Source organism: Thunnus albacares, chromosome 7, assembly GCF_914725855.1.
Source record: "Thunnus albacares chromosome 7, fThuAlb1.1, whole genome shotgun sequence".
NCBI lineage: Eukaryota > Metazoa > Chordata > Actinopteri > Scombriformes > Scombridae > Thunnus > Thunnus albacares.
In genome coordinates, this window is record NC_058112.1 from 5,377,262 (window position 1) to 5,392,410 (window position 15,149).

Consider the following 15,149-nt stretch of genomic DNA (forward strand, 5'->3'; position numbering starts at 1 on the left):
TTTCTTTGTACCCATTTAAACTTGAACCACAGTTACAACTGCATGACCACTTTGTGTTAATTCCCTTTGATAATTAAAGGTTGTGGAATATTTTAGTGGCTGACACGCAAACAGTGACTGATATTTTAAGAGATAAAATGTGAATATTCAGTAATGATGTCTGCTTTGTGCAGGCTGAAATATTGGATGTCGGCTATTAAATGTGCCATTCAAATGATGGGTGGGACTGCTGATTTATATTGCTTACACAATAACAGCGAGGATGTCTCATCTGACTTCCGCTCCTGTGAATAGATCGTCCATCGCTGGTTAAATTGAGGTCTTATCTGTCATCTCTATCATTTCTAATTATTTCATATTTGTTCACAATGTTTTGAACTGACGTATGAATTTGTCAAGGCCAGTTCCTATTGTGGGTATCAGCTCTTTCCAGCCATCTGTCAGCATATTGTGATATTCATTTTCCTTCCCAGCATCTACAAACACAAAAACCTACACACACACACACACACACACACACACACACACACACACAGACAGGCACACACGCATACAGCTCATGACTGCTCTGCCCACCGCTCACTCCTGACTGCTAACCTTTGTTGCTTTTCTGAGATACCCCAGGGTGTGTGCTAATGTGTGTGTACTTGTATTACTCATGTTGTGGAGACTTAAATCAGTTTATGCTGTCACATTGTGGAGACTTACCTCCCTTTTGGGGAGAAAAAGAAAGTCTTGATGACATAAATCTTCAAATTTAAAGGTGAAGACTCAGTTTACAGTCATGTGAAGTGTTGGAAGTGTTGTGTGTGTGTGTGTGTGTGTGTGTACATGAGTAAGGGATGGGGTGCAAGTGAATCTTTACTTCCATTTACAGGCTTATTTGATATGATCTTTTGCATTCCTTTGTGTGTGTGTGTGTGTGTCTTTATAAAGAGAAGAGTTAAGAGTCTAAGAGACCTCATCTTCATCTTCTCCACCTCAGGGCCTTTCATGGCAGTCACGCATTTCATCACAATATCTCCGCTTGTCCTATAAGTCCTGCCAAGCAATAAATTAAATGATGAAAACTGCAAATTCAGATTGTATTTGTGTTCCAAATACCACACATTCTCCCTTATTCTGAGAGCCAGACCCACTAAAATTTATTGGAGTCATGTGAGCACCCATGAGACATGAGCCCACAAGCCATACTGGTTCCCAGACCTTTGTTTTTAAGGCCAGTCTACAGACATACTGAAGTAAGCAGGGTGACGTGGCACCCATGTGATACAAGTTCTACTGGTGTGATCAGACACGTGGTGAACATCCCTCCAACACGCCTCTGATGGTTGAAAATGACTAGCTGTCAAATGTGGAGGTGGATGGTTGCAACAGAAGCAGGTGTTGCATTGTAGCAGAGTTAATAAGCACTCGCTATAATTTGCATGTTGTAAGTTATTTAATACATGATGTGAACGGTGTCTGAATAAATTCTTTAAAAAATCACACACTTGTTTCTCCTGTCATTTCTTCTTCTCAAAATGCAGGACTTGATTTGAGTTTGTTTGATTTTACGTAAGATTGAGTTGATGTGGTTTAAGTTTTTTTATCAAAATTTTATTTGACTTTATTTGAAGAAACTTGACTTGATGTGACTCGACTTGATCGACTCGGCTCGTTTTGCAGTTATTCAGTTTGACTAGACATGGCTTCAGTTGATATATGTGTGTACTAGATTACTAGATGTGTGTAATTTGTAATAATTCGTCTAGTCTAGACTTGACTTGATCTGATTTGACTTACCGGTAATTCAAGATAATTGAACTGAACTTGACAACACAGGTACTTTTCAAGTCCAGGTCAGTGAGCTAAAGAGGGAACATGGACATCGTCTCTAAACAAATGTTGTTTACTCTGATGAAGACATGAGAACAGATGGCTGGTTTGCACTTGTACCCCTCTGCATGAACACACACATACACACACACACACACACACGCTCCTGTTCAAATGCTTTTGTGACTCAGCATCGTTGCGTCAATACTGCTCTCAGCACCGTGCTGTCTGCCTGTTAACCTGAGTGTCTGGTCGTGTCTGACGCTGGAGGGACAGAATAAAGGACGGAGGAGATGAGATGAGCGGAGATGTTGGCACCAGAAAAGAAACGGAAATTACCCAGGCTGTGATGATAAAGGTTATTCAAATAGATGCTGTTGCTGCATAAAACACAAACAAAGGAGTGGGGTAGGAATACACAAACACATAATTGCACACCAACATGGAAAAGTCATATCTTTCTTCTGTTGCTCAGAAACAAAGCAACCAATCCTAATGTACAAGTTTACTTTCTCTGTATATTCCTGTCATTGTTCTTGTGAACCTTACCCTTACGTCCACCTAATCCCAAAACGAATACAATTTCTGAGTCTGCAGTGTTTATATTGTTTCTTTATAACTATGACATTTTTTCACCTGAATGTGTTTTGTGTTTGCTGGAGTATGGAATATTTTGGGAAATACGCTTATTTGCTTTCTTGCTGATATTTCAGTGAGAAGACAGATACCACTCACATGTCTGTTTGTTAATTGTGGAGCCAGATTAGTTTAGCTCAGCATAAAGACTGAAAGCAGTGGGAAACAGCTAGCTTGGTTCTGTCCAAAGTAAAAAAAAATACATCTATCAACACCTCTAAAGCTCACCAATGCACAGGTTTTATCTCATTTGTTTCATCTGTACACAAACAGAAGTGTAAAAAATACTATTTGTTGTTAGAGGGAGTTATTTGCTGTAACTATTTCTTGGCGAAAAACAGCCGAGCGCAGTGACTTCCTACAGTCTTGCTGTCACAGGGAGGTTGCCAGATGACTAGTGGAGACGCTGCACAGAAGCGTTGGGCAGATGGATAAACTGTTGTTCGCCATATAATGTGTTAAATTAGTAAGCTTTTGAGGTGCTGGCAGGCTAATTTTTAAATTTAGGAGATACTCATGCTAGCTGTTTACCGCTGCTTTCTGTCTTTATGCTAAGCTAGGCTAACCGTCCCGCTCCAGCTCCGTACTGAACGTATGGACATGAGAGTGGTATCAAATTTCTCATCTCAGTCTAAGCAAGAAAGCAAATAAGCATATTTTCTAAAATGTTGACATAGATAGGGCCTGCAAATACAACACACACATGCACAGCTCTGTCTGCTGCAAGACTCAGTATAATTATCCTACAGTTGACTTTAGACTTTTATCATTTTTACAGGAATTTTGATATATTCAGCCTACATTTTTAGCATAAAACATTATCAGGATACCAGGCAAAAAAAACCAAAAAAAATCTTTGATTTAACCTTTTCTCTAAAACTCAAATTCTTCATATAAAATTCTCGCTCTAATGGAAACATGCTCTAAACTTAAAGCCAATCCTGATTCAAATGTTTATGTGCTAGTCTGTAAGATTATCATATAAAATGTTCTGATTCATATTCTTGCTGAAGAAATACACACCCAGTATGCTATATTTAACAATCTTTCATCCTTCTCTTTTCATCCATCATCTCTGTTCTTAGTTAAATCTGTCCACACCTATCTGGCACACACACTAATGGCTCTTAAGACACTTATTTATGTAGCAACAGCTGACATAATGTACGTCATCTCATCTCCTCGTGCCTTCCCACACTCTCATTCCTTTTACCAACTAACCCACCTTCTCGCCTCTTTTTTGTGTGCACATTTTCTTTCATTTTCTTCTCTCATCATACTTGCTTTTTGTATTTTCATTTTCCCTGCTTATCTAGCAATATAAGAAATTGTCAAAATGTTCTGAACTGGACATATTTTCAAGTGGAACAGTGTTTAAAATGCTGGAATTTGTGAGAACTATCATTTCGCAAAGTTTTGTAAAAATCCAATCAGCAGCAGAGCAAAAGATGTAAAGGCGGCATATATGTGTGTGTGTGCGTGTGTGTGCGTGCATGTGTGTTTCACGTCTTCTTCCTCTGCGCTCCTTTAAACCTCACAAACAATAGAGAAAGACAAACACAAGTAAACAGTGACTGTTTGATCCCATGTAGTGCACCACCATGTGTGTGCAGCATGTCCCAGGGAGCATATAAATGCTGCTATGTGTGGATGAGTGTCTTTCAGTGTGTTTATATAGGGAAGTGAAAATCAGAGCGCACACCTGTCAGTGTTCCCTGTAATGGGGATACAGACTATTTGTTGTACTGCAGCCACCGCCGTCCAATCTGGTTTCCTCTCAGCCTTTATCAGCAGTTGCAGAGTGCAGGAAAAAGAAGAAACAGACAGTAAAATGGAATGAAAGGGAGGCGGCTTTTGTCTATTTTTTGAAGCTGTCAGAAATTACAGCTGTGGAAAAGATCTGTGTGTTAGTAACAAAAATCTGATTGAGTGGATAGAGAAAAGTCCATTGAATATGACATAAAATGGGACAAAGAGTATGTTTTTTATTCTCTTATTTTTTCTGTATATCTCCTTTGGAGCAGCATGCATTGGAGTTTTTAACGCAAACAGCAGTCAAAGTATAGAGCTCCAAAGTCTTACCACAGTCTGAATTCAATGAGTACTTCAACTGCTTCAAAAAAATAGTTGAATACTGTATTTTATTCTTCCTTTCTAACGAAAAAGTGCAAACTGCTGCACGACACTCAGTTGATAAAAGTTGCAGAGTTGAAGCCTGGGTGATAGTCTGACCCTGACCTGACCTCAGGGTGTAATTGGGGCACATGGGCTTGTTTTCCAGGACACCCAGTTTTCATTAACATTCCTTTCTTGTCATTGTACTGTTATTCATTAAATTAGATTACAGTGCTAGACTCACTGCACACACACAATTTAGATTTGTGATAGAGATATTATAGTCTCTTACTCTTCCGGCTAAATTCAAAACAATATAATTGTTAGTTCATCTGATCCTAAAAATTAGATCAATTTCACTGAAAGATGCATTCATTTTGTTGTCCAGTTCAAAATCTTTGTTTTTGTATGTTAATTTCATATTAAATAGGAGTTTATACACGCATAAAAACAACACTTGATCTCAAGATACATATTTGACTTTGCTTGATATGGATGCATTATAACATGTCAGAGGTCCTCATGGGAGTAAAGATTTTTGTATTAGACAATTTTAAAACAAGCTAATGTTTAAGTAAGCAGCAAACACAATATTTCTATAATAGAAATGAAGATATTTTTGTGGTTGTGTGTGTCCACCTGGTCACCAGAAGCAACTTCTGTCAGGTTGTCGGTTACACTTGTTAGCAAAATGCTACACATTAGCATCACTATTGTATTAGCACACAAAAGTTTTTTTTTTAACCATGTTTTCAGGTCTGCTTGTTAACAGCTTTGCATGTACAGTAGAGTTTCATGAAAGTCAAAACTGTAGAGGACTGCAACTGTTTTACTGTATCAAAACAATGAGCTAAAAGAGGCTAAATGAACAGTCATTTAAATAAATGTTAATGTAAAAAGTGTTGAATAATACAGGTTTTAAAAACATTTCACTTTAGTAACATCACAACATCACCTTCACTTCTGCTTCCAGAGCAGCTCTGATTTTGAGACCTACAGTCCAGTCTGTGTGGCTAAAATCTGATAAATGGCCACGTGTGTCCCCAGCTGGACTCGCAGGAATAAATCAATGTTTACTCATTTCACACAGAGGTGCTTAACATTTACAGAGCAGGGTTAATCTCATCTAGTTTAAACACTGCTGCTTGTTTAAGGGCAAGCTTGTAGAAGCTTGTGAGTAAGAAGAAAATCCACCTATCAGTGTATTAATTTGGCCGGTCATGAGGTCTCTATCTGTGTTTAACAGAAAACTAGAAATTGATCAGTCTCATCATCTGGTATGATGGATTAGATTATTTGCTGTATAAATAATGAATGCTACATGTGAGGTCTTGTCAACATTTTTATTTTATCTCACAAATGTCCACATTTTTATTTGTATTGTCTTAAAGTCAAACAGAACATTTGGACTTTGAGAGACAAGTGTGTTGTTGATGAAAATGTTCTGACTGAAATGTATTGAATGTAAGAAATAATGGCTGTTGGTAGCTTTAACTCCATATGACAGAGCACTTCCCTGTTTCTATTATAGTGAGTTTATAATATTTGAGTAAAGTTGTGAATCTACAGACTGGGATTTAAAACTTGACCACAGAGCGCTCCCCCTGAGGAGGAGATCACTCTTTATAAATGATCACTCTTTATAAATGACACCTCTGGCAGTTTTTCTATATTTATGGTTTTGCAAGCATATGATGTTCACATGCAATTGAAACAGTTTTGTCCTCAAAAATGTTGTTAACTACCAAAAGCCACTGACTGCATTCTAATTTCAAAGATACACTTTTCATTTAATTACTGGTTATTAAAACTCTAAGATATGTGCTTGTATGACAAAACTTTTACTTTTGCTGAATTAGTGTTTCATTTATTCAAAAAAATTGTGTAGTGTACACAAACACAAATGTATTTGTAAGTCTTTGCCAACAAATCGAGTCTTATTCCATGTACATTTATGAAATAAATCTGATTTGAATAAAGAGCTTGATTTTTACATTTACTGTGATAATGTTGCTCCTCTTCCTTTTCTCCAGACCCCGGTTCCCAACATTACTAGTGTGTGTGTGTGTGCAACCACTGAAATTGTGATTGTCAGCAGTAATAGAGTTATTCTACATCACTGATATTCTATATGTATCAGTGTTAGATGAGGCTGAGAGGGTAAAAGGCCAGTCACTGGTCCACTGTGATGCATCAGAAGGAGAGAGTCAGTTGCAGCTTGCTGTGAGGCTGCAGATTTTTTTTTTGCTTCAGCTTTAGTTCTATTTTTATTTCCTGGGTTTAACATTACTGTCTGCCAACCTGCTTCCCCAACATCCCTTTTAAAGTTTTCCAGTGAGAAACTGACATGTGATAGTTTCCAATAGACCACAAAAACTAGTGCGTCAGGGTGTTACAAGTTACTGCAAAGACACTGTTGGTGTCTGGGAGAGACTTACCCATAACCTGCAAAAGGAAGAAGTCAGTCAATTATTTACAAGATCTTTTTGTCTTTTGGACATCTTGAAGAAACTATTAATAGTGTGATGTTAAAACGGATAAATATTATGAGGTTTAGTAAGACAAACACTTGGAGAGAGAGCGTGAGGTATCTCAGCCGTTTCTCCTGAGTGCAGGGAGGATGTTGCGGAACAGTATAGTTCTGTAAACTACTGGTCACATACTGCTGATCACAGGATCATTTGTAAAAGATGCACAGAGCTGGAACAGTAAGGATCTCTTAAAAATGCCTGCAACACTCTAACCTTGCAAATTTTTTCAAGTTCCTTAACCTGTTTGCTGTGATTTAGTATTTCCAATTACTGAAGCATTAATGACAGACGCACATTCCACTTTCACCAGATCATTGTGAGGCAAATTTACAGACATGTTTTCACTCATCAGAGGCAGGGCAATAACACAGCAGGACTGTGTCCACAGATACAACAGATACAGATACTAAATCCAAGTGTGGATGAGAAATAACAAGACACTCAAAGTTAAACTGAAGAAGAATCTCACTCCTCATGTTCTCTCATAATACACTGATGAATAATAGATATCTGAACAAGTTAAAGAATCCAGTAATCTCCAGTTCTAGCCACAAAATTTCCAGTAAATTCTCAGAGTATTTTTGGAGTGTGGGATTGCAGCTGACCTAATTAAAGACTACACATTGCCACACCTACACACACAAACATAAACACACCACACTTATCCCTCCAACAACAGTCTCAAACTGTTTGAAGGAAACTCCATCAGCTGGCTCTGTGTCCTGAGAAGTGACGGGCAGGAACACTTGGGGTCAACTGAGGCCTCTCTGTAAAATGTTGCAGCAGCCTCCAATATGCTGCAATTTCCTAAAACGTTCTTTCACAGTAACATCGTTTGTGACTGCTATATAGGTTCAAGTCAGCACTAAACTGTTCTGTTGTGCGGTACAAGATTTAATGGTTGAAGGAAAGTAATTATACACACATCCCGTATAGGTGCAAGGCTGTTAGAAAGCAATGTCAATGAAAAAAAGGTAACACCTGCACAAACTCCACTTAAATTTAATCTACTCGGATCTTTGTCAGGTCAAAATGTTTTTATGAATGGAAAACACACCCATATGTATACATCATGCACATCTCTATGCTGACAAACACTATGATGACAGGTGTGGTGAACCATCCAACCCATGCAGGGAGATAAACATCTCAGAGCAATTAATAATTCAGTAAAGTACAAAAGAGCAGGAATATTTAATAATGTGTGTCAGGATCTAGAAATATGAAAATGGAAAGCCATCATGAAGCTACCAACATTTTCATACTTTAGAGAAAATGTTTGATCTCATATTCTTGATTCAGACCTCTATGTGTGAAAGTCTGAAGAGTCAGAATATAAAAGGTCTTTCTTTGGAGTAAGAGGGCATTCAAATGACCTCCTCTTCTTGGAGATCTAAGGTATTCAATGCCAGTGTATCTGAGAGAGACTACTGGGTGATATGCCTGACTGAAATGCACTGCACTGGGTTACACTGGTCCTGGGTTCAAATGCAGCTCCTGTCTTCTGCTATCCTTGTGTGTTTTTCCTACATTTGCTAAACCACGTGGGCGTTTGATCAGATAGATTACATTTCTTGTAGAGCAAGATATAGTGCCTCTTACTTTCAGTGTTTTTCCTGTTATACATGTTACATTTATTTGTGAAATTGCACTGGCTGCATGAACCACACTGATAATTTCCTGGCAGAGGATCAAGGAAAGTTGTATTTTTAGCAGGAATAAGATCAGATTTTACCAGCATATATCAAGTTAGGGGGACGTTAGGGGGGGTCTTTGAATTATTTTTAAGTAGTGGATCAGAGCTCAAAATGTGTCAGTGTTTTCGAATAGTTTTTTCAAAATCCTTATCTAGTGCTGAATATTTTACAAGCATGTCCAAAATACTGATTTGTTGTACGTCATGATTAATGGTAGCTTTTAAGTGTTCATGGCAGCGATTGAGACACTCATAAATAGATGCAATAAACTGTCAACAGGACCATTATAAATCATGAAAATGTCATCCACATAACACTTCCATAGTTTGTGCTTATAAAAGGGATTTTCAGAGGAGACAATCATTTTCAAAACAGGTTACATATAAGGAACTGAAGTTAGGAGACATTTTGCTGCTCATGGCAGACCCTTTCTGTATAAAGACGACACTTTCTCAAACATAAAGACATTTTTAGAGGGAACAATCTGAGCCATTTCTCTTATACAGTGAGTATTTGATATAGTACCAGGTGGACTTTATCGATTGGAGCATTTAAGCCGCCCTGTTGGTCAACATTGGTAAATAAATTCTGTATGTCCATTGTGACTAGGTGTGCATCACTGCTTAAATCATTCACTGTCTTTAAGATGTTAATCATGTCGATTGGATGGTTCACTGACAAAGACCACGCCATTTGAACGGTATAAAAAGTAGATTTATTTGGGTTGTGGAGAGGGTTCAGTATTGGATGAGGATAGTGTATGGTGGGCTGAATGGGGGTTGAGGAGAGGGATGAAGGGGGTCGATTGCCGGGGGAAGAATGGGAGCTGAAGGTTGGTCCGGGTCGTGTACGGTGGGATGATGGGGTCGAGGAGAGGGATGAATGGGGTCGATGGCATGGGGATGACCAGGGACCAAATGGAATCACAAAGAGGCTGGAGCGTCTAGGAACCTGGGGGTCAAGACTCAGGGTGGGGGACATGTCTTAATGAGCTTTCTGCTTCGTCATCCCCCGAAGTTAACTTCTTTGGACTAAGTGAGAATGGGTTCTTTGAATGTCGCTGAGGAAGGTATGGATTCTTGAGAAGACTAGCGGTCGAGAATTTTATTTATTTAATTTTAACAAGTGGTCTGGGATTTCTTATTTGGAAGCGGTTGAAGCGGCTCCACTGCGGAAGAATTGGCCAGAGTATGGTTAGGAATGTGGACTGACTTTGTTGATGTGGGGAGACAGGTTGCCTGTGTGGAGAGTTTGGTAGTCGGCCAAGAAGTTTGAAGTGAGGGGCGAACATTTGGCATAAGATGTGGTTCGGACTTACAGATAACATGCCGAAGTGTGCGTGAAACAAGGCTAGGTATGGTGCCCCTGAAGACAGTTTTATGGAGACGTTAGTTCGGCTGGCATAGACGTGTATGGTGGAAGATTTAATGTTGAGGTGGTGAAGCAGGACTCAGATTCCTTTCAAGTGGGAATCTGAGTCTGGTGCCCAAAGAAGGGCTGCGAAGATGATGTGGTATGGTTCATGGGGGGCGGGGGCCGTTCAGGTGGCTGATTGGAGGCAAACCACCTACTGCTGCATCTGAGCACGGCAGGATGTCGTGGGATTGGGTAGTGCGGTTGTCTCGGAAAGCACTTGGGGGTGTCGGAGGATGAGGGGGTAGGGTGAGAGCTGGGCGGTTCATAAAGGGCTGGATGAAGGTGGGATACAGAGGGATGAATGAGGGTTGATGAGTGGCATGAAGAAGGGTCAAGTGGAGGGATGCAAGAGTGACGAGGACTAGTTGGAAACCGCAGATGGACCAAGAATAAGAAAACGGGCAAACTGGCGATTGGGATGGTCAGTTGGAGCATGGTTTTGGACATGTGATGTTTATGGGTGTATGAGATATCAGCGTTATCGCAAACCGTGTGTGGTGGTGGGATAAAGGAGGGTCGAGAGGTGGAATGAAGGAGGTTCAAGGACTGGGTGGAAAACGTGATTGAACCAATTGCGGGAAAGCAGATGGCATGGTGGTCGGGATGGTCCGCTGGTGCACAGTGTAGGGCATTTAACGTCTATGGGTGTTAGAGATGATAGCATGATTGTAGACAGTGTTCAGTGGCGGAATGAAGGAGGGTCAGCAATGAAAATTGTGGCAAAGCAGTCAGTCAGTGTCACTGAAAATGAGGGCATGCCCTCAATGATACCTCGAGATGTAAATAAAGGTTGAATGAATGAAAAGAAGCAGGTGAGTTGAGGGAGCTATAGTAGCTGTGGCAGGAGGAAGCAAAAAGGGGTGCTGTAAACAAATATCGACGGAGGAGAGCCAGGATGGTTCAGAAAGGACGGATTGAGGGAATATAAAAGGAGCTGCCGGAGTGGGTGGAGCTGAAAGCATAGAGGTAGCTGCAGCTGAAGGAAGGGCAGAGGAAAGGATGAGGGTATATATGTGCGGGGGTTGATTGTGCAGCCTGCGGAGAAAAGACGAAAAACACGAGACAGATCAGACAGGGAGGGAGCAGGCACAGGGGAAGATACGACCTGGCCCTGCGAGAGGGCTGAAGCAGTTGGCTGCATCGTGACGTCATCAACGTGCAACGTACAGGTGGCGCTGGAGAGCGGCCGTCTGGAGCGGTGGTGGAGGTGGAGGCAGAGAGGAGCAGGAAGAACCTGGCTTTGTTGTCAGTTCAGCAAAATGGGATTTGTATCCGGACTTCAGCCTGGCTTCAGCTGGGGCTGAAGAAGTCTGGGCTCTGTTGTAGTAGGCAGCATTGTGACGTCATTGGTGTGCGGCATGCATCGGCCCGGCAGCGGACAAGGAACCCGGAAGAGTGGGAGGATTTGAGCTGCCGACGAGAGAGTTGATGGAAGTAGAGTCTACATAGAGTTGGAAAGTTTGTCTTCATCATCATTTCATAGGAGTGGGACAACCGTCTCCTTGAGAGCTCGCCGGAGGTGAGCAAAACATCCAGTTGAAGATGTTAATCACTTGGAAAAGAGTCGCGTCCAAGTGGGCCATTGCGTGGATGCGTGTGGAGTGTCTGGATCCCAGCTGATCAGAAGCGCGGCGTCTGGAGGAGAAGGGTTCCATGTGGGTGTGGTGGTGAAGGAGATATCTCATTGGTACTGCTGGATCTAGTCATGGGCGGTATGTTGCCGAGGAACGTGGATCACGGAGCACGGACGGGAGGTAAGCGTTTGCGATGCAAACGTGTCGTAGGTTGCGTGAGAACTGAGACGAACAGGAGAGAAAGGGGTTAGACAGGCTTGTATAGGTATGCATGGATGATTGAATTAGTGAGGCGCAGGTGATTGAATTTAGTGAGAGAGAAGGGCATGGTCTTGTTCCTGAACATTTGTTATAATAATAACTAAGTAAGTTAAGCTAAGTTAAGTGACAGAGAGCTTTTCTGTATAAAGACACATAACTGGAAATGTTTCCAGTTAGTGAGCCAATCGTAGAAAGAAATGGTCTGCCAGGTTTGGTAGGGTATAAGTAACAAGAGTGGTAGGATGAGTCACCTTCATTAATGCACACTCTTATTTTGTCATTTCTCCTGCTTCCAATAGGACCCTAAGTTTCTCATCAATTCCTTTTTTATAATTGAGAGTTGGATCTTTTTCTAGTCTTTCATAATAAATGGGATCTGACAACAACCTGTTTGGTTTAGTAGCTATATGATTGTACTTATTTTGGCTTATGATAAGAACTATATGGATGATATGTTTGTGTGAACAATGTTAACTGATACAAGTATCATTGTTGTTTACCTGTTAGGTGGGAGACTGAAACATCCCTGTGAGAAAGATGGTTCTGCCTACATAGATTGGAGGGCGAGAACGGAGCAGAAATGAGAGGATGTCTGTGTAGCTGTGTGCACGTGACATGCTTAAGTTTGAGTTATCCTGAGTTAAGCCAGTTAAGTTTGATTTGCTTATATTCATTTCTTTTTAGAGACACTTGTTTTTTTGTTACACTGGACAGAATAAATCACTTTTTTTAGTAATTCAACAAGTCTCTGAGTCTCTTACAACCTTCCTGCCAACTCAGGCTTCCTCACATATTATTCTCTTAACACCCCAAAAGTCAGCTTATCTGCTTCATCAGAAGTGTGTAGATGTGGTTTGATCAGATTTGATTGACAGCAACCTGGTGACACAAACAAAAAACCCCCAAAGCGTCATCAGATTCTTTTGTTGAATTCTTATTGATGCTTGGAAGTAACATCGGGTTTTTCCAGCTGAGCCCACTTCAGACCAGTAAGAAGACCACAGTCAAAAACACAAATACAGAAATCTCTCACATGAAATAACCCAAACTGTTTATGGTTATGGTTAAATGTCCTTTGTTTTTGATTGAAATTTTGTAGAGACTTTCATGGTGCCCAATGAATCCTACTCGTTTTGGTGACTTTACCCCCATGAGGTTCACATTTGTGGTTTTGAGTGAAAAGTCTCAACAACTACTGGATGGATTGCAAAGTTTTTAAGTGTGGTGTGGTGTTTTTTTGACAGTGATACTTCTAATTACAATCCCTGGGCCAAAAAGAAGGAATAGGTCCAACTATCTTGAGTTTAAGACATGGATCACAGAGGTATGTTGTCTTATCAGCCTTGCAAATACTCAATTAAAAGTTATGGCCTTGTTAGTCCATGTTAAAGATGCTTCTTTGTACTGTCTAGTGTTCAACTTCTCTGTCCTCATACGTAACCTTTAGCATGAGGCTGTAAAACTGATCACAGGTCAGTCATCCACTTCCACCGCAGCCTACAGTGAATGCTCAGAATACTTGAGAGGATTAGCTCGTTTGGTTCTGTGAACATTCATCATCCGAGTGTCATGTTAACCCCAGCAGCCAACCTTATAGAGTCCTGCTTTAATCCTCCTAAACAGTTTACTGCCAGTGCACAATCACATGGCTGATTATTCCCATAATCAACAACAAAAGTACTATGTAGAGTGATGTGAAATGCCTGATTATTCTGTTAAAAGCACATTCTAACAGTAGAGTGTGTATTTGCAATTACGTGCACTTAAAATAGATATAATGAGAGACTCAGAGTTTGGTTTTATTTTGTCTTTATTTTACTCTCCAGAATAAAAACATGAAATACAAAATCATACAGATATTAAAAAGAATGAATAAAAATGAAAGTAGCAGCAGCACAGTGGTCGAGTGTTACTCTGTTCTCATGATCTCACACTTTTTGTCTGGCTCTGAGGACAATTGAATTTCCAGCATCATTTTAAAGAGTAAGTCAACTTTATATATATATATTGTTTGTTTGTTTCAACTACATCAAAAAAATAACTTATCCAGCACTTTTTTAACCTGTCAGATAAAGAATTACAGAAATAGCTATTGCACAAGTTTTTTTAATGATTAAACTTTGCTTTAAAAAAATGCATTTGCAATTAGTGGATAATACGACTGCCTGCATGTCTTTAAGATACTGGAGTACCTGATCGTCAGCTCTTTCCCCAACCAGAGCACTGAGGAGGAAGAGGAGGAGGAGGAGGAGGAGTGCGAGAAGAGCATGTGAAGGCAGAGAAAGGCTTGAAGAAGAACATAGAAGCACTTTGCAAACACCATACACAGCTGAGGTCACACATGTGGAGCAAAATCAGACAGGTCATTGCTCCCTCTCTGTCTACCTCACCCTAAAAGATTTTTAAAAAGCTTTAACTCTGATCTCAAATATCATCCTTCCTGTGTGTGGCTGCAGAGGCTGCAGAACTGGACGAGAAATAGTTTAATAGATGTACAAAGATGGCAAATTTAATGTCACGGCAAAGGCACCAAGGAGACTGATAATCACAGTAATATATAAAGTGAAAGTTTTATTTAAGCAGGCACTGTCTCCAAAATCAATAATTCCACATAGAAAAATAATTTAAAACTATCCGTAAACAAAAAGATATAGCTTTCTGAGCTCAATCTTTTAAAAATAAATCTCAATATGTAGACAAAAAGATATCCTGTAAGCAAGAGTAGTGAAGGTAATATTTACACCACATCACTTTAAAGTCATGCTAGATACTCTGTAATACTCTCAAGTTTGCCATGATGTGAATGAGTGATGCTTTGCTAGCATGAGGAGAGGAGGAAAGAGCTCTGACAGTAAATCAAAGAGCCACCACAGAGTGAACAGCTAATTAAAAGTGGTACCAGACAAGATAAGACACGAACACAAAGAACAGGAAACAGAAAAAAAGAAGCGCAACTGTGTCCGACTGAGCAGCTTGTTGTTATCAAGGCAGCAACAGAGAAAACTCAGCATCCCTGCTCTCACATCAGTTCCTTCAGGGTAGAAGGAGATGCAAACAGCTGGACAGACATATAAAAATCTGTAGTTAGTTGCAGGGACGTG